Source organism: Ornithorhynchus anatinus, chromosome 10 (assembly GCF_004115215.2).
Source record: "Ornithorhynchus anatinus isolate Pmale09 chromosome 10, mOrnAna1.pri.v4, whole genome shotgun sequence".
In the NCBI taxonomy this organism is placed as follows: Eukaryota; Metazoa; Chordata; class Mammalia; order Monotremata; family Ornithorhynchidae; genus Ornithorhynchus; species Ornithorhynchus anatinus.
Window position 1 is genome coordinate 44,225,373 of NC_041737.1, and position 25,991 is coordinate 44,251,363.

Genomic DNA, 25,991 nt, shown 5'->3' on the forward strand with positions numbered 1-25,991 from the left:
AGCAGGACCTGGGTTCTAATCCCACCTCTGCCACAGTCTGCTGTGAAAACTTGGGCAACCCCCTTACCTTCTCTGTGCCTCAGTTACCTCATCTGTAAAATGGGGATTAAGTCTGTAAGCCCCATGTGGGACAAGGGCTGTATCCAACCTAGTTGGCCTGTGTCTACTCCAGTTCTTAATACAGTGCCTGGCACATAGTAATCGCTTAACAAATGCCTCAATTACTATCATTATTATCCTGGATTTAATCATCTTATATTATTTTGTCCCTCTTTACCTTAACCCAAATTCCATCACTTGTCCAAAGGGATCATTTGTTCACCTTTAAAGTGTGATGTAGGAATAAAAATCAAATTGACAAGCCTTTGTTAAAATTATCATCATTTCACCAGTTAATTTTGGCAGTTGGTCAAGCATTTATTTAAGAAGTTTCAAATTACAAACTTCATCAAACCACTTGTCTTTAAGAACCAATTCAGGCTTGAAAAATTCAAAAGTTTCCCTGATGGTTTCATGGTCTGATGGGCTGATTCTGCTCAACTTCAGTCACCCTGAGAGGCAGTATGGTCTAGTGAATTGAGCACCCAACTGAATGTCAAAAGATTTGGCTTTCTTTCCTGACAATATCCTAGACCTGCTGCATGACCTTGGACAAGTCGCTTACCTGTAATCTTCCCTGTTTTCCCATCTGTTAAAAGAGAATACTGGTAAAATGGAGATGAGGAGGTTGAAACAAATTCTGAGTAATAATGGATAATTATTGAATATACAAATACAATATATATTTGTACATAAATGCTGAAGGCAGGCATAAAATATATGTCTAAGGATGGATTTTGGTTCAGTGCTCCCGGGGGTGTTGTGGATTAATTGGAGCATTAATTGAATCACAGAGATTTGGTTACCAATGGTCCTACCCTTGTTTTGAACCTAATCCAATCTCTCAGTGTGCCTGAGAAAGGAAAGCTTTACTGTTTCCACCAACTGCAGAATAAGAAATAGCAGCAAGATAGTGAAAAAAGCACAGGGATGGGAGTCAGGAGAACTAAGTTCTAATTCCTGGCTCTGTCACTTACCTTGTCTGTGACCTGGGACAACTGAATTTAACTTCTCTGCTTCTCGAGTTCCCTCATCTGGAAAATGGGGATTAACTACTTGCTCCCCTTTCCCTTAGGCTGTGAGCCTCATCTGGAATAGCAACTGGGTCTGATCCTTTATATTTTATGTTTTAATGGTATTTGTTAAGCACTCACTTTGTGCCAAGCACTGCTCTAAGCACTAGGATAGATACATGGTAATCTGGTTGGACATGGTCTCTGTCCCACATGGGGCTCACAGTCCCATTTTACAGATGAGGTAATTGAGGCCCAGAGAAGTTAAGTGACATGCCCAGGGTCACACAGCAGACCAGTGGCAGAAGCGGGATTAGAACCCAGGTCCTTCTGACTCCCAGGCCCATGCTGTATCCACTAGGGCATGCTGCTTCTCAGATCTGATTGTATCGCCTCCACCTTAGTATGTAGCAAAATGATTGGCGCATAGTAAGTGCTTAACAAATACCACAGTTATTATCACTGTTGTGCACCAAACCTGCATCAGTCCAGGACAGACAGTTTGGCAATAGTAATAGTATATTAAGTGTTTAATGTGAGCAGAGCACTAGGCACTGGAAGAGACTTCATAGGTGGAAATTTCTGAAACTCCTCATTCTTCCAGGAGCAAGCCCTCAAAAACTTACTCCTTGTGTCCTTAAAAGGGAGACTTTCTCTCAAGGATCCATACATAACCATCATCAACAAAAAGGAAGCACTTGCTGCTCATCAGGCGGGTTTCTGTGAAGAAGCAGTGTGACCTAATGGATAAAGCATGGGCCTGGGACCTGGGTTCTAGTCCCAGCTCTGCTGCCTGTCTGCTGTGTGATTTGGGGCAAGTCATTTAACTTCTCTGTGCTTCAGTTACATCATCCGTAAAGGTCTTTGAGCCACATGTGGGACAGGAACTGTGTCCAACCTGATTACCTGGCATTTACCCTGATGCTTAGAACAGTGCCTGGCACAGAGTAAGCACTTAACAAATGCCATTAAAAAAAGCAAACCTGGAAGGATTTGGGGAAGGATTTGGGAATTTTGGTGTTTTTTGGGGAAAAAAAGGCACAAGCCTTGGCTGCATAGGATTGTATCTGTCAGACTATGCTGGGACGGCAAGCCCCAGCATGTGGACCTGGTGGGATATTTTGCTGAAAGGATCCATGGGAAACCATGATCTTGGAGTTGGAGGAGGCACACTTCAGTACTGTCAACAGTCTCCTGATTTCCGAGCGGGTCGGGGGTATTTGAGTGAGGCAGCCCTGTTACCCAAGTGGGTCAGTGGTAACATTTAGAGCTTGGTCATTACATTCAAGAGTACCAATCGCCCCTAGTCTCCCATTAGCCTAGGCCAACAATTTCTTTCTTTTGTACCCAGTTGGGAGGCCCTGGAAAGTATACCAGCAGTAGAAGATTTTGAAGGGGATTTGGTCAGAGTCACTTTACAGCAGCGATTTAATCGATATTATTCTCTTTGAATGGCTGAGGAGCTGGAGACGGGGCTCTGGCACACTTCCCAATTGGGTAATAACAGCTTTCCTCCTGAAGCCTCCCCTGTGGTGTTCATTAAGTAGGCCACATCTGATTTCCTCATGAGATCCAGGGTAGTAGTCTTTGTTTGTATTTGAAAATGCTGCTGCTGCTGGTTTTATTTCCCTGGGCTAGGTTTTCCACCACCAGCAGGACCACAGTGTGAAGTGATTAATGTGGAAATCTGTTCTTTTCCCTGACGATTTAAGCATTTCAGAATGATGACAGGACTTGAAGGAAAGGGCATCTTGTTCACCCCTGGATAAGAATTGCATTTAACCCATCCCAAAAAGGGAGTGGAGAGCACTTGACTTAAAAATCTCCAGAGGAGTCTCTGCCCCATCTTTTCATGGAATCATTCCAACACTTTCTAATCCCTTGAGCTCCCCAGTTCATCCCTTCCCTCAAAGATGTCCTAGCCATCATTGTCACCCCCAAAATGGTGCTTCTCCAGCATCTCCCTGATGCCACTCAGAGCCTGTAGTAGAGTGGCGGTGAAATTTGGAGAAGTTCATTCATTCATTCAATAGTATTTATTGAGCGCTTACTATGTGCATGGCACTGTACTAAGCTCTTGGAATGAACAAGTCGGCAACAGATAGAGACAGTCCCTGCAGTTTGACGGGCTTACAGTCTAATCGGGGGAGACAGACAGACAAGAACAATGGCAATAAATAGAGTCAAGGGGAAGAACATCTTGTAAAAACAATGGCAACTAAATAGAGTCAAGGCGATGTACATTTCATTAATAAAATAAATAGGGTAATGAAAATATATACAGTTGAGCAGACGAGTACAGTGCTGAGGGGTTGGGAAGGGAGAGGGGGAGGAGCAGAAGGAAATGGGGGGAAAAGAGGGTTAAGCTGCGGAGAGGTGAAGTGGGGGTGGTAGAGGGAGTAGAGGGAGAAGGGGAGCTCAGTCTGGGTAGGCCTCTTGGAGGAGGTGAGTTTTAAGTAGGGTTTTGAAGAGGGGAAGAGAATTAGTTTGGCGGAGGGGAGGAGGGAGGGCGTTCCAGGACCGCGGGAGGACGTGGCCCAGGGGTCAACGGCGGGATAGGCGAGACCGAGGGACGGTGAGGAGGTGGGCGGCAGAGGAGCAGAGCGTGAGGGGTGGGCGGCAGAAAGAGAGAAGGGAGGAGAGGTAGGAAGGGGCAAGGTGATGTAGAGCCTTGAAGCCTAGAGTGAGGAGTTTTTGTTTGGAGCGGAGGTTGATAGGCAACCACTGGAGGTGTTTAAGAAGGGGAGTGACATGCCCAGATCGTTTCTGCAGGAAGATGAGCCGGGCAATGGAGTGAAGAATAGACTGGAGCGGGGCGAGAGAGGAGGAAGGGAGATCAGAGAGAAGGCTGATACAGTAGTCTAGCCGGGATATAACGAGAGCCTGTAGCAGTAAGGTAGCCGTTTGGGTGGAGAGGAAAGGACGGATCTTGGAGATATTGTAAAGAAGTGTAGCTTAGTGGATAGAAAATGGGCCTGGGAATCAGAAGGACCTGGGTTCTAATTCTGATTTCTTCACATATCTGTTGTGTGACCTTGGACAATCACTTAACTTCTCTGGGCCTTAGTTACCTCATCCATAAAATGGGGATTAAAAGTGTGAGCCCCATGTTGGACAGGGACTTTGTCTAACCTGATTGACTTATATCTACCCTAATGCCTAGAACAGTGCTTGGCTCATAATAAGTGCTTAACAAATAATTATATTTATTATTATTTAATTACAATGATTAAAAATTATTATTTGGGGAATGTTGACGTGTAAACCCAGGCAAAAATCTATTAAAATGAATGGAATTGCGTAGATACCCAGGACTGACAATGGTTTAGGTCCCATTGATAGTCACTCACTGTGTCTGTCTACACATTTTCAACCAACCTGCAAATGGTAATCATACTTGTGACAAGACCATTAAACACTCAATATATGTCAAGCACTGGGGAGGAACAAGATAATCATATCCGGCAGTCCCTCTCCTACAGCATGCTCAAGACGTAAAATACAGATTGAAGCGTTATAATCTTCCCATATTACAAATGAGAAAATTAAGGCACATTGAGGTAAAGTGTGTTCTCTAATTCATACAGCATGCCAGTTGCAGCGTTAGGATCAATCAGTACCTCAGTGGTATTTATTGAGCGCTTACTGTGTGCATAGCACTGTAATAAGCACTTGAGAAATTACAATACCTCAAAGTTGGTAGATGCCATCCCTGCCCACAAGGGACTCATATTCCGGTGATCTTTCCACTAGACAATACTGCCTCTCATTGAAAGTGACAGAAAACTTCAAAACTCCAACTGGAGAAACTGTAATTTACCTCATCCAGAAAACCTTGAACTAGTCATTCAACTCCTTCCTGAATATCATTGGCCTGAAGGGTTTTTGTCTGTCTACAATGTAACAAGATCAGATCCGTCTTTCAGGGTCAAAATTACTTTCTGAATTACCGGTCATAAATCTGATAGATTATCCTATTTTCTTCTTTAAAATTCTTATTGCTACATTCAGAGTATTCCATCATAGAATGAAGAAGAATATTTAAACTGATAGTGTGGCCAGATTAATTTAGAATATGGAAATATCTGAACTGGTGTACTGTGACTTTAAGCCACATCTTATTTGAACCACGTGTGACACTCAGATTTGCAATTTTGGATTGACTTGTTTGTGCACTGCTTCCTGGATTCTTTCTAGGGTTCTTGGAGACATGGCAGCTATATGTCTCAATTCTCTGAAAGAAATTATGTTTTCCTCCAGTTGCTTCCTTCAAGATACATTTTTAAAACTTTTTGCTTGAATCCACAAGAATGTGGTGTTGGCACAAAATGTTTCTGCTTCTGACAAATTCAATCTAGCTTCTTCTGGTGTTTCATTCAGCTAGATATTCAACCCATGAAAAAATTCAAGTGGGAATGTGTCTGTTTATTGTTATATCTTACACTCCCAAGTGCTTAGTACAGTGCTCTGCACACAGTAAGTGCTCAATAAATACGATTGAATGAATGAAGGGAAATTAATTCTGGGGTAAAGCAGCTAACCTAATGGGAATGGATTATTCACAAGATCTTTTGATTTTTCTTTTCCTTAAATCTGCCCTTATCCTGACACATGGAATGTAAAGATGCACCTGTTGCCTGTGTTGAACTTCCATGACATTCAACAAGCATTGCATTTTCTTTTCCTTCCCTATTTTTAATCATTTCAGTATCTGAAAGAAGCTTTGTTTTCTTGATGAAAAGTGTTCCTCTGTTTAGAAGCCATATGTTGCACCCTCAAAATGATTTACACAAGTGTTCTTGAAAATGGCTTATTCAACTACATCTGAAAATCAAAGGAGATGCTTCCAAGCTGTAATGCAGTATTACTCATGAAGTAGCCCTTTAGCAGACCTGTTCTATCCTCTTATTTCTTGACTATAAATTGATAGACTTTGTGACATCACATATGGGTACAAAGACTCTGAGGGACTTGAGAAAAGAAAACAAAAACCAAGACCAAGGGATCACTACAGTTAGAGGAGCCATTCATCAGGCCAATGAGGCACCTTCAGCCTTCTCCTCCTTTACTGCCCTCCCTCACCCCATCATTTTCTGCCTCTTCTCTCTTTCCTTCTTTTTTCTTTTATAGACTGTAAGCTAGTAGTGGGTAGGGAATGTGCCAGTTAGCTTTGTTGTATTATACTCTCCCAAGCACTTAGTATAGTGCTCTGCACATAGTAAGGGCTCAATAATAACATTGATTGATTCTCAGGTGTGTGGAGGCTTTATTAAGCTGCTGCTTGGCCCCGAAGCCTGGTTGGAGGGTAAAAAGTCTTTATCTATCCTAGAGCAGAGTGGGGGTTCCAGAGGCTGGACCCAAGCTTGGAGGGAATAGGGTACAACATCAATTAACCAATCATAATTATTGAGTACTTACTATAATAATAATGTTGGTATTTGTTAAGTGCTTACTATGTGCAGAGCACTGTTCTAAGTACTGAGGTAGTTACAGGGTCATCAGGTTGTCCCATGTGAGGCTCACAGTTGTAATCCCCATTTTACAGATGAGTTCACTGAGGCACAGAGAAGTGAAGTGACTTGCCTACAGTCACACAGCTGACAAGTGGCAGAACCGGGATTTGAACCCATGACATCTGACTCCCAAGCCCATGCTCTTTCCACTGAGCCACACTGCTTCTCTAGTAAGGGCTCTGCATTTACTATGTGCAGAGCACTGTACCAAGTACTCTTGGGAGAGTACAACATAACAATAGAGCAAACAGAGACCCTGCCCCAAACAAGCTATAGTCTAAAAGGATAGACAGACAGTAATATAAATAAATTAATTATGGTTATGCATATAAGTGCTTTGGGGTTGGGGGTGGGAAGGTGGTGAATAAAGGGAGCAAGTCAGGGTGATGCAGAAGGGATTGGGAATAGAGGAAATGAGGGTTTAGGGAAGGGCTCTTGGAGGAGATGTGCCTCCAGTAAGACTTCAAAGGTGGGGAGTGTAATTGTCAGATGTGAAAAGGGAGGATGTTCTAGGTTAAAGACATGATATAGACGACAGGTTGGTGGCAAGATAGATGAGATCGAGGTACAGTGAATGAGTTGGCATTAGAGGAGCAAAGTGTATGGTCTGGGTTGTAGAAGGAGAATAGGTGAACTAGGAGGGGGCAAGCAGGAATGTGCTTTAATGCTGAAATAGCATGATCATGGTCATCATTATCATTTATTGAATACCAGCCTTATGAAGTGCACTGTAGTACTATGGGAAACAGCATAGCCCAATGGAAAGAGCACGAGCCTGTGGGTTAGAGGATATAGCTTCTAATCCCAACTTTACCACTCATCTGGTGTGTGACCTTGGGCAAGTCACTTTACTTCTCTGAGCTTCAGTTCTTTTTTTTATGGTATTTGTTGAGTGCTTACTATGTGCCAGGCAATCAATCCGTTGTATTTATTGAGCATTTACTGGGAGAGTATAACAGAATTGGTAGACACATTCCCTGGAAAGCAGCGTGGCTCAGTGGAAAAGAGCCTGGGCTTCGGAGTCAGAGGTCATGAGTTCGACTCCCGGCTCTGCCACTTGTCAGCTGGGTGACTGTGGGCAAGTCACTTAACTTCTCTGTGCCTCAGTTACCTCATCTGTAAAATGGGGATTAACTGTGAGCCCCACGTGGGACAACCTGATTCCCCTATGTCTACCACAGCGCTTAGAACGGTGCTCTGCACATAGTAAGCGCTTAACAAATACCAACATTATTATTCCCTGGCCACAACAAGCTTACTGTACTAAGTGCTAGGGTAGATTAAATTATAATCCATTTGGACCCAATCCATGTCCTACATGGAGCTCACAGGATTCATTCATTCATTCATTTATTCAATCATATTTATTGAGTGCTTACTGTGTGCAAAGCACTGTACTAAGCTCTTGGGAAAGTGCAGTACGACAATAAACCGTGACATTCCCTGCCCACATCAAGCTTACAGTCTAGAGGGAGGTAGAAAGACATCAATACAAATTAATACTTGCTAAGATGCAACAGAAACAGAAGTTTAGGTTCTTGTCCTCTAAAGATGCTAATGGGGACAACTATTAGACACAAGCATGCAAACATACACTATGTATGAGCATAAAGTAAGAGCGTAAGACTAATGATAAAAATGAAAATCAGAAATTAAATAATAAAGTAAACCTATCTACAAATGAGTGCTAAGGGTGGCTGATAGGAGATATAACCAGCAAAGTGGGGAATGACTTTTGGAGAAAATGGCTTTTCAGTGGGGCTTTGAAGCTGGAGAGGGATATGGTTTGATGGATTTGAAGAAGCTGATAGTTCCAAGCTTAGGGAAAGACTTGAGCAATGAGACAGTTGGGGGAGTCGAGTGAGGTACTGTTAAAATCTCAACTTATACCTGTTTCAGCATGGATCTCTTTTCAGGTTCAGTATTCCTCCTCAGTGTATATTTCCAGCATGAATTCTCAAAGGAACTGTAAATTAGCTTCCCCTCCACATCATTGGTAATCTCTTCCTTCTCCTAATATCTATGATGAATCTGGGAAAGGGAATGTCTGAGGTAGGATGAGTTATTATTATCATTGTTATTATTACTATAATTTTATTATATTTTTAAGTGTTTACTAGGTACTAAGGAGTGAGGTAGATACAAGATAATCAGTTGGACACAATTCCTGTCCCACATGTGCCTCACAATCTATGTAACAGGGATAACAGGTATTTATTACCCATTTTCAGATAAAGAAACTGAGGCACTGAATAGTTGACTTGCCAAGGCCACACAGCAGTTAAGTGGCATAACTAGGACTAGAATCCAGGACCTCTGACTCCCAAACCCGTGCTCTTTACTCTAGGCCATGCTGCTTACACTTCTTCCTGTCCAATTCCTCATAGTAGGGAAAAGTAATGCGGCTTCTGTTTCCTTCTGAGAGACCGTAAGTCTTGGGTCTTCCTTCTTGGGTCACCCCGGAGTTCAATGTTAATCTGGATCTCAGGAGTTACTTCTCATCACTGCCAAAATTCTGGCAGTTTGGGATACTTTAAATTGGCACTCTATAATTTGTCACCAAATTTTCCCCCACTTGACCTCTTGGATTTCAACTAAACAGAGAGGCTAAGTGCTTGGATATGCTTGCCTCCAGGAGAAGTTATAAACTGTTACAATGGATAGGAAATGGGTTATAAATGGTAAAGCAGTTAGCCACTTCAGGACCTGTGTTTTAACTTGGAAATTAATTACCCTTACTTTATTTCTTCACTCCTGTGGTTAATAGTATTGATCATGTTAACAATATTATCCATCCATTTCATGCATGTAGTTCGATCAAATAATCTCTTAAGATAATGAGTCCCATTGACTTTGTAAAAGAAGCATTGCAGTTTATCCATTTTCCTTTCATTAACTGTGAATGGCATAGAGAAGAGTTCCATGTTTGTTCTGTGTGAAATAGTTCACAGTGCAGAGATGTGGATCGGTTCTGTGTTTAGCTTTCAGTCCAAGGGCAGAGTTCAAGTCTCCTCTAGGTCACCATGATGTCAAAGACCCTGCTGTTGCCTAATGAATCACTTGCCTTTATTGACATAGTCATATTATTGCTACGTCTGACACTAAATCAGCTCAGCAACATGGCTCGATAAAGAAAATGGGAAAACAGACAGGAACTGAAGTTCATAGACGTATGAAGACTTGAAAAAGTGCTAGCTAATTTAACTCCAAATCCTCAACACCATGTATTCATAAACACGGGGTTAGCTAGCCCTCTAATTTAAAAAGGACTAAATCAATTTCCAATCAATTTCCTCTCAGGGTTCAACATTAATTGTGTCATTCTGCCCTAATTATATGATTTCTAAAGATTACTGATCTGCAGGTCATTGGCTTGTATTTAATGATTAAACCCTTCCATAGTATTTTCTATTACTTGGGGATATTTTATTCCTTTTATTCAAACCTTTTATCGGGGAACCTCTGGACTTTTAATAAGAGCTCTTTTCGATCCTGTCACACAGTCTTCCCAGTCAACGATCAGGATAGTGTTGTGGAAGATGGCTGTTACTCTCCCTGGCCTTGAAGGACAACATCTTGGGCAAGTGATTTATCATCACTCAAATTAAGCCTCCTGTCATGCCTTGCCCTAGTTGACTTGTCTGCTCTGGTCTCAAATGTCAGTTTGGCTACTTTGCTATTTTTTTTTTAACCTAAGGAGTGACTGAAATAGAAATTTTCCTGAGCCTCACTCTCCCTTTCTTCCTCGGATTTATCTAGGACACGTTCAGATTCTGCTTATTTAGCAGCACAGATGACTCCTTTTGTTTAATAGACTGTAGGCTCCTTGGGTACAGGTAACATGTCTACCAGCTCTGTTATACTCTTCCCAAGTGCTTAGTACAGTGCTCTTCACACAGTAAGTGCTCAGTAAGTATGATTGATTGATTAATAATTGTCCTTCTCCTTCCACCTTACTTTAGAATCCAGCTTCCAATCTGGCTTCATCCCCATCACTCCACAGAAACTACTCTCTCAAAGATCACCTTTGATATAGGGAAGCAACAGAGAATAAGGATATCTGCATAAGGGCTGTGGGACTGGCGTGGGGTATCAAAATGCTTAGGGGTTACAGCGCATGTACGCAGGTAATGTAAAGTGGTGGAAGAATAGAATGGGGAGTTGAGAAGTTAGTTAGGAAGGACCTCCTATAGGAAATGTGGTTTTAGTAGGACCGGAATGATTTAGAAAGATACCTTCTACATGACCAGAGTACACTTAGTATACTAAGTATACTAAGCAAGTGCTTAGTATAGTCTTCTACTCACAGGAAATTGGTTGTTTCTATAAACATCTGTCAGGCAAGTTTTTGATTCCTTGGTACTACTTAAAAATTAAGAAATGTGATAAGTTAAAGTCAATTGTTCACTAGGGTCTATTTTGTTAAACAGGTAGAATTCACTAAATTTCAAAGATCCAAGTAATTAGAATATATGAACCTCTTTGAAATCTAATGTATTTCTTCATCTTTGTCCCTCCTTTCTTCTGCAGGAAGTCTTATTGTTCTTTACCTACTATCAATATTCCTAAAGAGTATTCTATTCCCTCAGAGCCTCCCATTAGTACTGGAAAATATTTTTTATGTTATACTAAAACCAAGGATCCTCTAGAACATGTAAAAACCCAAAGAGAAGAAAATCACACCTCTCTGTATTTTGCAGTAGACTGACCATTCTTTGCCCAGTATGCCTAATTCATTTCTATCTTGAATCATTATTTTACTGGTTATATATTTCTCAAGATAGAGGAAGGGTTAAGACAAATAAAAATACCAAACTTTAGTGGCTTTCTTTCTGAATTTCAGATATCCCTGTGCTGGGCAGCAGCGGCATGGGAGAAAGTTGAGGGCAGAGATTCAAGTTTACTGAGCAGAAGGAGGCAACTGTAAACCACTTCCATATTTTTACTAAGAAAACTCTATGGATACACTACCAGAACAATTGCAAATGCAGGTGGGAAGTTCCAGAAGAAATATGTCCATGGCGTTACTATGGGTCGGAGATGACTCGACGGCATAAGACAAGACAATATTCCTCAGAGAAACTGAACATCATCAGGAATTTTTTTGGAGCCCATGGATTGCCCAGAACCTTGCTAGCAATTATCCAGTTATCGCAGACATTGCTGTCATCATCTTCATCACCATCTTCAGCAGCCACAGCAGCAACAGCAAGAGTTTCTTTGTAAACGTTTTACTTTATCCAGGTACATATAATTATGACTGATTCAAGACAGGTAAGACTTTTCTTTTTATTTTTTCCATCAGCCAACATCTACAAAGTTAGAGACTCTCTTTGAAGATTAGACTCAGAGCCTGCTTTTAGAAAAGTTAGTGTAATCAACCACTCAGTGGTATTTATTAAGCACTTACTCTGTGCAGAACATTGTGCTAAATGCTTAGGAGCGTACACTACAAGATGAGGAAAAGGAGAAAAGCAATATACAATCATTGCACATTCATTCCTCTTCCTCCCAAACATAGACACGACTTTGAACAAGCCACCAAATTTCCCTCTCCCCACCAGACTTTCATAGGGTTCATTATGGGTCTTAGTGTTTTATCTCCTGATAGTTCTAAATGCTTTTGAGATGTGTTTTCCATTTTATTTTGAGAAGCAGCATGGCCTAGTGGAAAGATCACAGGCTCAGGAGTCAGAGGAACTGGGTTCGAATCCCAGCTCTGCTGTTTGTTTGCTGTGTGACCTCATGAAAGGCATATAATATCTCTGTGCCTCAGTTCCCTCATCTGCAAAATGGGGATTCAATACCTGTTCTCCCTCCTACAGATCATGAGCCCCATATGGGACCCAATTATCTTGTATTTACCCCAACACTTAGTACAGTGCATAGTAAGTACTTAACAAATACCACAATTATGACTCTTATTATGATTCTTACTTGATCCCTACCTGTTTTACTTTAGATATGGTCCAATTCTTTCATTCCCTTAGATAGTGATGATCTTAATTATGATATTTAATAAATGCCTACTGTGTGGTACGTGTTGTAGTCATTCATTCCTTCAATCATATTTACTGAGCACTTTTTGCAGAGCACTGTACTAAGCACTTGGAGGAGTATAATATAGCATTAAATAAAAGGTTATCAGATGAGACATATTCAGGCTCAAAAAGGTCAAGGATGTTTTCCTTTTCTCCTGTTGCCATTGTCAGATAGAACCCCTGGGCCAAGTGAGACGATTGGTCTGATCCAGAAACAGGATGCAATGATCTTATCTTCTTTTGTGGGGTAATGTTTTCTCTCTCGTATTTAGTCACCACTTTTATCCTATCATTTAGAGGAAATAGAAGAAGTAAATGAAAGAACCTGGGTTGTCAATAAAGTACCATTAGCAATTGCAGCATTAAGAGTTTCTCTTTTGAAATATTTCACTCTAAAGGTATCATTTCTATTATTTCCATCCTTTTCATTCAGCCAGCTTCATTTCCTGCAGTATTTCATCATTTAATTCTGTAATAGGATGCCTTTAGGCTTGGCATTGCCATGTGCTAATAAAATGAAGAGAAACAGACCTTTAAAAAGTAATTGCCAAAATAGACTGTCAGCAAGCATTAAGATCAAAAGAGGCTCTGTCTTGAAAAGGTTATGTCACTTTGGAATATATTAAATCTTTATTAGTTTCACCCCAGGTAAAGGTGCCACTGCTACATATTTGTATGGACACACATCTAAGCCAATTAAAATATCATGTTCATGTAATTATGACTCCTTTCATCCCAATCCCCAAAATAGAAACCTATTGAAAACTTTGTTAATATACTGCTAATTTGAAACATTTTCTTCTGCATAATACACAAAGCTCAAATTCCTTTTTTTCGGATGTTTAAAATTTTTTTTTGTTGGTGTTATACTAGCTCCCTTATGATACTGCTTTTCTAATCGAGGGCTTGAGCCACTGTAGCTTTTATAAACTCTTTGTTAGGCTCAGGGTAATTTCCCCAGGAATGGAGGGTGAGTGAAAAGGAATAGAAAGAGTATAATCAACAAAGGACAGGCCACCTCCAATTTTATTGAAATCCATTCATCCATGAAGTCTTCCCTGATTTACCCCATTCACGCAATGGCTTACTGCATCTTGCATTTAGAAGAACAAACCATATTTCAGAGCTCTACTAGAGCGGGAATGTTAATTCTGAAAATCTCACAAAGCTTCTCCCCTGATTGGAAATGGAGAAAGTTGAACCTGGGGAGAAGGTAAAGATAAAGTATGCAAAACCTAGCAACTGTAGAACTCCTTTTAGGATGGCTGGCAATTGAGGTAGGGGCCGATGTGGCCAATATATATAAAGTTTGTGGTAGTCAAATTGTAATGTACGTGGGACAATACAAGAAGGAACAGGTGGAGGGTGGGTGGGTGAGTTAGGGGCAGATGCATGGTGGCGAACACAGTGCAGCATGATGGAATCGGAACTGGCATTGGCAGCAGCAAAGGACAGCAACAAGAACAACATGAACCCATTATTTCCTGAAAAGACGTGAAACCACAAATGCAAAAGAACAGTGGTAGTGCTGGGAACAACTAAGAGCAGCAATCAGAGAGAGACAAGAAGACCTCTCCACTTCTCTGGATGATTGGATACGGGGTATTACAGGTACATAGGTCATGACTACCAAACTGACCTCTTGCAAGCACTGCATAAAGGCTCAACTAGGGAACATCCCAAAATGTAGAGCATCACAGACAGCCCCAAAGTGATGAAAGTGAGGAAATATTCCCCTGAAGCAGAATCTGGGAAGGTCATGGAATGTTGCAAGGTGTGAAAGAGGAATTAGGTGGGAATACTGGTGGTCTCTCCACCCCACCAAAGGCCTCCCTCCCTCCTGGGTTGAGGGGAACCCTGGCTGTGAGTGCAAGTGAGGGATTGTGATGCTCACATTCCTGTTTCCAGTAAATAGCATTGTTTCTGACCCCTTGACACCTCTGCTTGTTCCTTCGTTCAGTCATTCAGTGGTATTTAATTAAGTGCTTAAATACTGTGTGTAGAGCTCTGTACTAACCACATAGGAAAGTACAATGCAGCAATAAACATTGACATTTCCTGTCCACAACAAGCTCATAGTCTAGATGGGGGGAGACAGACATCAATACAAATAAATAAAATTACAGGTATATACATAAGTGTTGTGGGGCTAGGGGCCAGGGTGAGGGTTGGGGGGAGAGAAATAGAGGGACTGAGGGCAACGCAGAAAGGAGTGGTAGATAAGGAAAACTGAGGCTTAGCCTGGGAAGGCCTCTTGAAGGAGGTGCTTGTCCTTTGGGCAGCTATACTGGGACACTGATTTTTTTTAATTGTATTTTTTTAAGCACTACTATGTGCCAGGCACTGTGCTAAGCACTGGGGCACTGATTCTTTGGGGAGGTTCTTTTCCAAGGACCCCCATACATTGTCAATGAATGATTGTTGGCAGCATCCATCTGCTCCCAATTCTTCAGAGAAGTTGACTATATGGCTAGCAGTGCTGTTGGAAAATTTTCCACTGCAGTTGGGAAGATTTCCTATGGCAGCAACACAGAATGATTTTAGGCAAGCTCATTTTAACTAATACAAATTCAGTGTGGGAGTACTGAAAATCTCTTCCATGAACCTGGAGCCAAAGCAATGCCTTCTAACACTTTCCTAGAGGCTGAAAAAGGAACCCTCCAAGATCGTGAGCTAGAGTTATGCCTATCAATAAGAGCAAGGGCCACAGCTAATCTAAGTAACGTCAATTTAGGGAATTAAAACTGTAAGCCCCAAGTGGGACATGGACTGTGTCCAACCTAATTACTTTATAACAACTCCAGTGCTTAGAAATGCATCATAGGCATTTAACAAATATCATTTAAAAAAGAAGTAACTTCATAAAGATGGGAATTTCCTTCCCCTTTAAAGCTGAATGATTCTTCTGCTCAATTTGCAGTATGGTGATCAGCAAAGTTAAGCTCTGTTTATATCAATCAATCAGTGGTATTTATTGAATGCTTACTGTGTGCAGAGCACTGTATTAAGCGCTTGGAAAGTACAGTTCAGCAATAAAGAGAGATAATCCCTGCCCACACCGGAACAGATTTGGTAGACCCATTCACCAAACCCACAGTGAGTTTATAGTCTATATCAAAAAATCTTAAATTCTCCCAGTAGGGCAAATAACAATCCAAACTCAAGAGCTCCACTGGGATATAAACATTTATGAACCAAGGCTTTTTTAAGCCTAAATAGATGGGTCAAATGAGCAGGGTTTGTTTCATAGTGATCCTTTTTATTTAGTGAAAAATAATGCTGTATTGAAATTTGTCACCATTACTTTCTCCCCCCCAAAAATCATATAGAAAAAAAAATTGGGGTTAGCTTTTCACCTCATACTCCTTACATGTCTAGATTTGTTCTGAAACTTCTTGCCACTTGATCATATTAAGGCTTTATAGAACCTCCAGACTATGTCTCCCAAAAGAAAATGGAGTCCATCAGATCTGATTATGCACAATAGAAGGCATCTGCTTAAAATGTTCAGTAGCAGAGCCAAACTGGTAAAAGAACATACTGTTACCCATCAGCAAAACCATTTCCTGGGTCAGACTAATTACCATATAAGTCCAGTAATGAGAGTAATAATAATTTTAGTATTTGGTAAATGCTTGCTATGCACGAGGCACTATACTAAGCTCTGGGGTAGATACAAGCACATCTTGTTGGTCACAGTTCAATTCAATAGTATTTATTGAGCGCTTACTATGTGCAGAGCACTGTACTAAGCGCTTGGGATGAACAAGTCGGCAACAGATGCTGTCCCACGTAGGGCTTAATCCCCATTTTATAGAGGAGAGAACTGAGGCACAGAGAAGTGAAGTGCCTTGCCCAGATCATACACCAGACAAGTGATGGAGGTGGGATTAGAACCCAAGTCCTTCTGACTCCCAGGACTGTGTTCTTTCCACTAGGTGTTCTGTCTTTGACAGTGGCAACAGGTTGCTTAGAGTAACGGTCTGATGATTGCCTTTCTGGACATCCATCCTAATACTTATGGCTGTCCCAGCTATTATTTCTGACTTTTTCTTCTACAAAGGGTGACAATTGATGGCACTCAAGAACTTCAGGCACCTCTTTGCTGAACTCCCACAGACATTAATATAAATAAATGAATTACAGATAGGTACGTAAGTGCTGTGAGGCTGAGGGTAGGGAGAAAAAAGGGTACAAGTGCAAGTGCCAGGTAATTCAAAAGGGAGAGGGAGAAAAGGAAATGAGGGCTTGGTGGGGAAGGCCTCTTGGAGGAGATGTGCTTTTAATAAAGCTTTGAAGTTGGGAAGAAAGTTCGTCTTTTGGATATGATGGGGGAGGGAGTTCTGGGCCAGAAGCAGGATGTGTGCAAGAGGTTGGCAGCGAGATAGAAGAGATTGAGATACAGTGAGTAGGTTGGCATTAGCAGAGCAAAGTGTGTGGACTGGGTTGCAGTAGGAACCTAGCAAGGTGAGGTAGGAGGGGTCAAGGTGATTGAGTGCTTTAAAGCCAAAGGTAAGGAGTTAGTTTGATGAGGAGGTGGATGGGCAACCACTGGCAGTTCTTCAGGAATGGGGAAACATGGACTGAACAACTTGTAGAAAATCAATCTCAGGAGCAGAGGTAAGTGTGGACCAAGTGGGGAGAGACAAGAGGCAGGGAGGTCAGCAAAGAGATTGGTGCAGTAATCAATGCAGGATAGGATAATGCTTGGATTAAGATGGTAGCAGTTTGGATGGAGAGGAAAGGGCAGATTTTACCAATGTTGTGAAGGCTGAATTTTGTGACAGTTTGAATATGAGTGTGAAATGAAAGAAATGAGTTGAATAATGTCAAAGATATAGGCTTATGAGACAAGGTTAGCCTGAAATATCTAGATTATTAAAGCCAAAATGTATTTCAGGGCATCAGATATCCATAATATGCTAGCATGATTTACTGTAAACTTGTACACTCATTAATTGGCCTGAATTTCATTTGTTGCCTTTGTGGATTTCACTGGACATTGCAACTGCATTTATGAGGATGCCACCACACCTGCACTTTACTGGACTGCATTTAGAAATTATGTTTCTGCCTGCCCAGAGAGGAAGGCTACTCATGTTTTTAAAGGGAATCTAATCCCAGTAATTCAGAAGTAATGTTGTCCCCCTTGGAAATATTCTATTTCTTTGTGGAGCCTTGGGGTAGTTTCAATAAGGAAATTGTTTATAATCAGTAGATTGTTATACTACTAGGTTATAGCTTTCTTTTCAGGTGAATGGAATCAAAGCTGCTAAGTGCTTCAGTTCTTCTTCTTTATTTCCTCTCATGTATGGGAAATCCAACTGGGAATGACAGTGCCCTTCTCTGATAGGTCAGGAGCTGCCAAATAATTGCCAAGATTATGACAGCTGTACTTTTGTCAATTGTCAACTTTCTAAGTGCAAAACAATTTCCCTAACTGAATATTAGAACCTAAGGTTTTTGCCTCTGTAAAGAAGTTTCATGGGATACTTAACTGAAATGTCATGTTAATTCCCCAAGTGTATATAATAATAAGCTCATGGAGCAACACCTTTAATAAAAGTAGGGTTGTTATTGATAATAATAATAATAATGATGGCATTAAGCACCTATTATGTGCCAAGCTCTGTACTAAGCACTGAGATATATACAAGGTAATCAAGTCAGATTACCTTGGGACCCAATGATATTATTATTATTATTATGCTTATTAAGCACTTATTATATGTTAATCACTGTTCTAAACTCTGGGATTGGTACAAATTAATCTGGTCAGACACAGGCCCTGGTTCATATGGGGTTCACAGTAAGTAGGCAGGAGAACAAGCATTAAGTCCACATTTTACAGATGAGGAAACTAGAGGCATAGAGAAGTTAAGTGATTTGCCCAAGGTCACACAGAGGATGGGTAGAGGAGGCCAATTAGAACCCAGGTCCTCTGACTCCCAGACCCATGTTCTTTCCACTAGGCCACACTGATTGCCTTAAATAGATAGTTTAATAAAAATAGAATATTTCATTTTGTATTTTTAGAATTGAAAAGGAGTAGGGAGTGGTTTAACCTGATTGGCAAGGAATAAACCATGAGCTCGTTGTGAGCAGGAATGTACCTATTTGTTGTTATATTGTACTCTCCCAAGTCCTTAGTATAATGCTTTACACACAGTAAGCACTCAGTAAATATGAATGAATGAATGAATAAACTGTTAGGACAACAAGGGATCAATTAATCCATGCCCTCTCCTCCTTTCTCTAACATTATCCCATTTCAAATATAGGTGTTTGATTTTTTTTAATGGCATTTGTAGAGCACTTACTATGTGCCAGGCACTGTCCTAAGGTCTGGGGTAGATACAAGTTAATCAGGTTGAACCCAGTCCTTGTCCCACATGGGACTCCCAGTCAGTCCCCATTTAAACTTAAGGAAACTGAGGCACAGAGAAGTAAAGTGACTTGCCCAACATCACACAGCAGGTAAGTGGAGGAACTGGAATTAGTACCCAGGTCCTCCTGACTCCCAGGCCTGTGCTCTATTCACAAACCTAACTTGGAACACAAAAACACACATACCCCCTGACACATAACCATTTGCACATTATAATGAATCGCTGGCATCAGTGTGGATCTCTCTTCTACTGGAGCCGGAAGAGGCCAGAAGCAGAAAGAGAAAAAGTTGACAAATACAAATTACGTTTGTTTTTCTAAAGCCGTGATTTTATATACAGAGGCATCTTAGAGTGAATAAGTAGGGAAAATTTCTGGAGACAAAGAAATGCTCTGCAGAAAAATGTTTTGAAGATGAGAGTTATTTAACAAGAAGGATGAGTTGCAAATTGATTCCTTTGTGTTTGAAGTGGAGGCAAAATGAATGAATGTATAAAAGACATTTCAACCATGAGGAAGGTTAACTGTAGAGATGCTGCATCTGATCTAGCCTGTGCAACAATTATTTCATGGAGAAAATATGCAGGATGTTTCTCCACATTCTGGATTTTGTAATAATTCTGGAGACGTTCTGCAGAATCAGATTGGAATCAGCAAAATGACGAAATACCCACAAGTAAACAATTTACATTAAAAACCCCCGAGAATTTATGTTAGGGGAAGCAGCATGGCCTAATAGATCATGGGCCTGAGAGTCAGAAGGATCTGGGTTCTGATCCCTGCTGTGCCACTTCTCTGCTGTATGACCCTGGGCAAAGTCACTCAACTTCCCTGTACCTCAGGTACCTCATCTGTAAAATGGAGATTAAGACTGTGAGCCCAAGACTGTGGGCCCCACATGGGACAAGGATTATCTAACTATTATCATTGTTATTATCATTATTCACCCTTCCCAACTCTGCAGGAGCAAATCAGTCAGCAACTCTTTAAAAAAATGATTTATGTTTCTTAAATTTTCTCCCCTTAATAGCCTCAATATAGTGAAAATATGATTTACAGGTAACAACAATAATACTTATGGTTATGATGTGATGTGTTGATGTTATGTAAACTGATGTGTTCCAATTTAACCTTATCCAATGGCCTGTTTTATCTTTTTTTTAAAAAAAAATCCATAGCACTTCAGAGCCTCTATTAGCTCATTTCTTCTCACATAAAACAAAAATGCCTAGTCATTGGCTCCAAGAGTCTTCTCCAGTTGTCTACCTCTAACCTTTCCATTCTTCTTTCCAATTCCATCCCAGTTTCAGTCAATGAGTGATATGTACTGAGCACCTAATGTGGCTGAGCACTGTTCTAAGCACTTGGGAGAATACAATATAACAGAGTTGGTAGTCACGTTCCCTGCTTACAATGAGTGGGCAAGGCTGATATATAAATAAATATATTAAATTTGCATCGATAAGTATTGTGGGGCTGAGGGAGGAGTGAATAAAGGGAGCAAATCCATGGGCTTCCTAAACTAACTTTTTAAGTATACCTTCCTTGTGTCTTTCCCAAACGCAACCCATCACTCAATTCCTTGCTTCTCTGTGCTCAGATCTGCCAGAACTCCCTCAGTGCTCAAATCTGCCAGACAAATCAATTAATAATACTTATTGAATTCCTACTGTGTTCAGGGCACTGTATCAAATAGCTAGTTAACGTGATCCCAAGCAGAAGAGACAAATAAGTAAATTTTGGTAAGGAGGAATTAATAGAGTATGTAAGAATTGTACATAGTGCTGCAAGGGAGGCAACATAATAATAATAATAATAATAATGTTGGTATTTGTTAAGCGCTTACTATGTGCCGAGCACTGTTCTAAGCGCTGGGGTAGACATAGGGGAATCAGGTTGTCCGACGTGGGGCTCACAGTCTTAATCCCCATTTTACAGATGAGGGAACTGAGGCACAGAGAAGTTAAGTGACTTGCCCACAGTCACACAGCCGACAAGTGGCAGAGCTGGGATTCGAACTCATGAGCCCTGACTCCAAAGCCCGTGCTCTTTCCACTGAGCCACGCTGCTTCTCATAATAGAAGCATACAGAGAATACAGTGGGTCATAACATGGCCTAACTGAAAGAGCAGAAGCCTGGGAGTCAGATGACCCGGGTTCTAATTCCAGTTCCGCGATTTATTTGTGGTGTGACCTTGGATGTCACTTAATTTCCCTGTGCCTCAGTTACCTCATCTGTAAAAAGGAGATTAAATCCTACTCCCTCCTACTTAGATTGTGAGCCCCATGTGAGACAGGGACTATGTCCAACTTGTCTTGTATCATCACTGAGGGAGCAGCGTGGCCTAGTGAGAAAGTAGAGGATGGAGCACAGGACTGCAAGTCAAAAGACGTGGGTTCTAAGAAGTTAAGTGACTTGTCCAAGGTCACACAGCAGACAAGTGGCAGATCTGGGATTAGAACCCAGGTCCTTCTGGCTCCCAGGCCCATGCTCCTGCTTCGTGGTGTCATTTTTGTTTCCCAAGCAGCAGCTTTGGCATTGACCATCCCCTTTTCCTCCCAAAGGAATAGCCAATACTTCGTAACCTCATGTTTATATATTTCCCTCAGCATAATCTGGGTTAAAGAGTTTGAGGTCATGAGATGCTTCCTATGTAAATAAATCCAAAGTAGTTAATATTGATCTCCACATGAATCAGCACTGAGATGAAACTCCATGCAAATAATAACTGGCAAGCGTCCACTGGTTTATTAATCATTACTATTTCATCCTATAAAATGTGCTATTTGTCACGAGCGTTATGCATTTAGGACCTAGATGTTTCCCTCAATCCCAAGAAACATTACAAATCTCTGTGAAATTTCCACAGGCTGAATTTTGGGTTGTATCTCTGATTGATTAAGTGGAAGGATGGGTGGAGAGCAGATGTAGTCAGCCAGTTCCCCAATGACTGAATAAATGCCTGCATATTATTGGTTCACCTTTTAAAAACAACATGTATGCAAACATCAACCAATCTATGATATTTATCAAGCACTTACTATTTGCAGAGCACTCTACTAAGAACTTGTGTGCACTGAGTACTGAGCCTAAGGAGGTAGTGCACAGGTTTGTTTGTCTGGAATTGAAGGCCGGAACCTATGAATAAGGAGTCAGTAGGCTGTAAATTTCAACAGGCAGGACAACAAGACCTATAGATGGATTTTAGGTGTGACCCAAGCAACCTTGTCCTTAGGTGAAAATTTGAGAGCAAGTGTCTAACACCAATTCATAGCTCTAGTTTATTAAAGAACTGCCATACCAAGCCAACCTAATTCCATTCTTCAATGACTGAATTTTAAATACAGAGAATACAGTGGGTCATAAAACATATTGACATTTCATAAAGTTTTCAATGAATTGTCATTGAGCACATTTGCAAGGAAAATGGATATCATGCCATGTATTAAAAAAAAATGGGTAATTGGGAAATCAGTGAATCAAGTCAACTCCAAGTACTGTAGGGATTCACTTTGGAGACCTATAAATCTTGTATTTTTCCTCCTGAATTAGAGGAAGAGTGCCATTTCAGTACTAGTCTGATTTTTAAACAACCAAATACACTAGAAGGTCAATTTCTAACTATAAATTAACCTTGCAACATAGCTACATATTCAACTATTTGAGATATGGCACAGTTAAAGGTTGCACCTTTCCTTAGGAAGATGAAACCAGCTATAGAGAAACAAGAGGAAAAACTCTCCAGTAAACAACAAATTCAAGAAAAGACTTATAAGGAAAAAGTAAACTAAACCAGCTTCTGGAAAAGCAATTTTGAACTTTCAGTTCTCCTGTTACTTGAGCTTTGGGTGCTTGCAAGGAAAACTCATGTAATAGTAACTTATCTGTATAAACACCTTGACTACATCCATCAGAAGTTTCTTCTGATCACATCATAGCAAGTCCAGCAAGGGTTGTATTGTGGGAAAAATGTTTTCTAATTCTCTAAGCAGCATGCTAATCAAAACATGTAATGAAAACACACATTATGGAAGAACTGGATGCATTCGGGATGACCTGTTAAGGAACTATTTGCTAAATCAAAAGAGATTACAATGGCTTTTTACATAGCCTTTTTGCTTGTTCTTGAAAAATTTTCAGGTCATCCCTGTGCAAAGCACACAGAGTTAAAGAAGGACTCCTGAAATTCCTTATTTCTTAACAATGGGTATCTCTGCTAAATAGTGTTGTTTATCTAGATTGTCTGAAAGCCTGAAAGCTGTTCTATTGAAGACAGACAGGCAGACTTCATTAGGTGTTGACTGTGTTGCAGTAATAATATTTTGTTAGCCTGGGAGTCTCTGTGATAGACACTTCTGCTAGGGATATTGGAGGGGTTGGAAATGAGATGAAAAAGTTGAAGGGCAGGTAGGAAGAAAGATAAGAGGTCAGGTCTTTATTAGGGCCTTAAGTAATGGCATGCTAAATATCTGGGTTGACAAAAGGTTATCAAATTAGATACAGTCCTTGCCCCACCCAGAATGCACAGGAAAGGAGAACGGACATTTTAATCTTCATTTTCCAGATGAGCAAATTTAGCCACAGAGAGGTTAAATGATTTGCCCAACATCACACAGCAGGCAAGTGACCAAGCCAACACTAGAATACAAGTTCTAGTCTTCCAGCTCCACTCCCTTTCCACACTGCCTCCTATCTTTGGCAATAATTGAACTGATCCAAAAAACTATAAAACCTGAAGGGCATACCTTCAGTAGATAGGTAGATTGTCATAACTAGAGTAAAAGATGTATTTAGAACCAATTATGTATTTGGAACCAATTTTCCCCTCTCACTTTGCAATAAGGTGGATGTAACTAGTTTGCCAAACTCATTCTGGTGGGCTCACAGACTGAGAGAGAAAGTATTGCTTACTTTTTACCTAAACACTGGATGGAGGGGAGAAAGGGCAGGACCATGAGAAGAAGTAGGGTGAGGGAGCTTTCTTATTATGCCCAGTTCTAACATGAGCCCTCAGGGGGAAGACTGATTTCCGCTGCCAGCCATTATGGCTGCCAGTTCTCCTATCAGTCAATCAACGGTATTATTGAGCATTTACTGTGCTACTGCTTGAGAGAGAACAATACAAGAAACTTGTTGACACATCCTTATGCTCAAGAAGCATACTAAAACAGCAACTTAACACAATGACAATGACATCTACTAATAGCTGGGTAAATGAGCTTCCTTGGAGGTAGTCACTAATAATAATAATAATGAAAATAATAATAATGATAGTGATACTTGTTAATGCTATGTGCCAAGCACTGTTTTAAAAGCACTGGAGTAGGTCAGATCAGGTTAATCAAGTTGGGCACAGTCCTTGTTCCACATGAGGCTCATAGTCTTAATCCCCATTTTACAGATGAGGTAATTGAGGCCCAGAGAACTGACCTGCCTAAGATCACACAGCAGACATGTGGCAGAGCCAGGATTAGAACTCAGGTCTTCTGAGTCCCAGGTCCATGCTTTATTCATTAAGACACGCTGCTAGACTGACCCCAGGAACTTTGTGCAACAATACATAGATAATTTGGAAATGACAGTATATAGATAGGGGAAATATCATTCTGGCCTTAAATAGAAGAATTGAATAGTTTGATTTTTAGTTCACTGCTAATGGAGAAGCAAATTTCTAAAATAACTTTCTTTAGAATTATTTGAAGAAAAATCAAAATCTCTCAATTGAAGAAAAATACATTTTCTCAGCGTAGGAGTGTGGCAAAATGAAGGTTGAATTCTTTGAGGATGAATGCATTCAGACAGGTTTCTGTTGAGTAAATATGTTTAATAGCAGTCTGTCGGTGTAATTTGGTATTAATTGCAAAGTTCTTTCAAGTGTAATGGGTTCAGGTGCACATACAAATTGACTGCCAGATGACATAATGATATCTGATATTCTGTGGAAACAGCAGCAGAAAGGTGCTGAAGAGAAAAATCAGGGAGAAAAATAGAGCAAGAGCTGTAGCGTTTGGGTGGAAATAAACAAGAAAATGACCAAAGAAGCATGGAAAAGGGAGGAATTTTTCCAGAGATGCCAGGATGATACAACAAGTGCTTTAAGCCAAGGTCAGGATGGAGAGTCTAAGCCAAACACAAGCAGCGGAGATTGCAAATCACTTCTCTTCATAGCAGGGGAGAACAGGAAAAAATCTTGGTTTCTGCTAGAAGACTGCAACCAGACCCATGACTAACTTGTTTCAGTGTCTGAGTACAGCAGAAGGCTGAAAAGAATTGCAACTTGAAAAGTTACTCCAGAGATCAGTAAACCTGAAACAGGATAATTACTAGGCTAAATTTGTTTTATCCAGGTCTTGTATCACCTTTCTAAGTTTTTGTGGAGTGCAGGAGCAAAGGTTTAAACATTCTATATAAAGTAGCAGAATGAATGAGAATAAAAATCTAGTTTAAAGGATGAGTGTATTGCTTTATACCATAGACCAAGAGCATATTGGAGTAGTTTAGGGTTAGTGAGCCCAAGTGGAATAGAAGACACTCCTTCCAAAGTTCTTAAAGATCGAGACAGGGGTGACAGTGGGAGGGGGAGAATTAAATCTGGGTCTAGCTTGAGACAGAAAAAATTGGTTGTAGGCTCCAATGCAAGGTTGGAAATGGTTCTGCCTCCTCCCATGGCTGCCATATTGTCTTCAGCTGGTAAATGGAGGTAACAATTTGAGTAGGAGGCAAGTTGATGGTGAGGAGAAATGAAGAGCACATTCTTGGGGTTGCAAAGGTATAATAGGGTCCTTGGGCATCAAAGTCTCATCTTCGTTCCCTTTAATCATCCCCTCTGGGACCCCAGTGAGTGAGTAATAGTAATAATAATAGTAATAGCAATGATTGTGGTATTTAAGCACTTACTATGTGCCAAGCACTGTACTAAACTCTGGAGTAGATACAA

The 25,991-nt window shown here is 40.7% G+C and overlaps 1 long non-coding RNA gene across 1 annotated transcript in view; it reads left to right on the top strand.

Moving 5' to 3' along the window:
- Positions 1-11,535: 11,535 nt before the first annotated feature.
- Positions 11,536-25,991, top strand: part of LOC114814704 — a 43,317-nt gene continuing 28,861 nt past the window's right edge. Inside the window, exon 1 of the long non-coding RNA XR_003762471.2 lies at positions 11,536-11,899. This is a non-coding gene — a long non-coding RNA (uncharacterized LOC114814704). The remainder of the gene's footprint in view (positions 11,900-25,991) is intronic.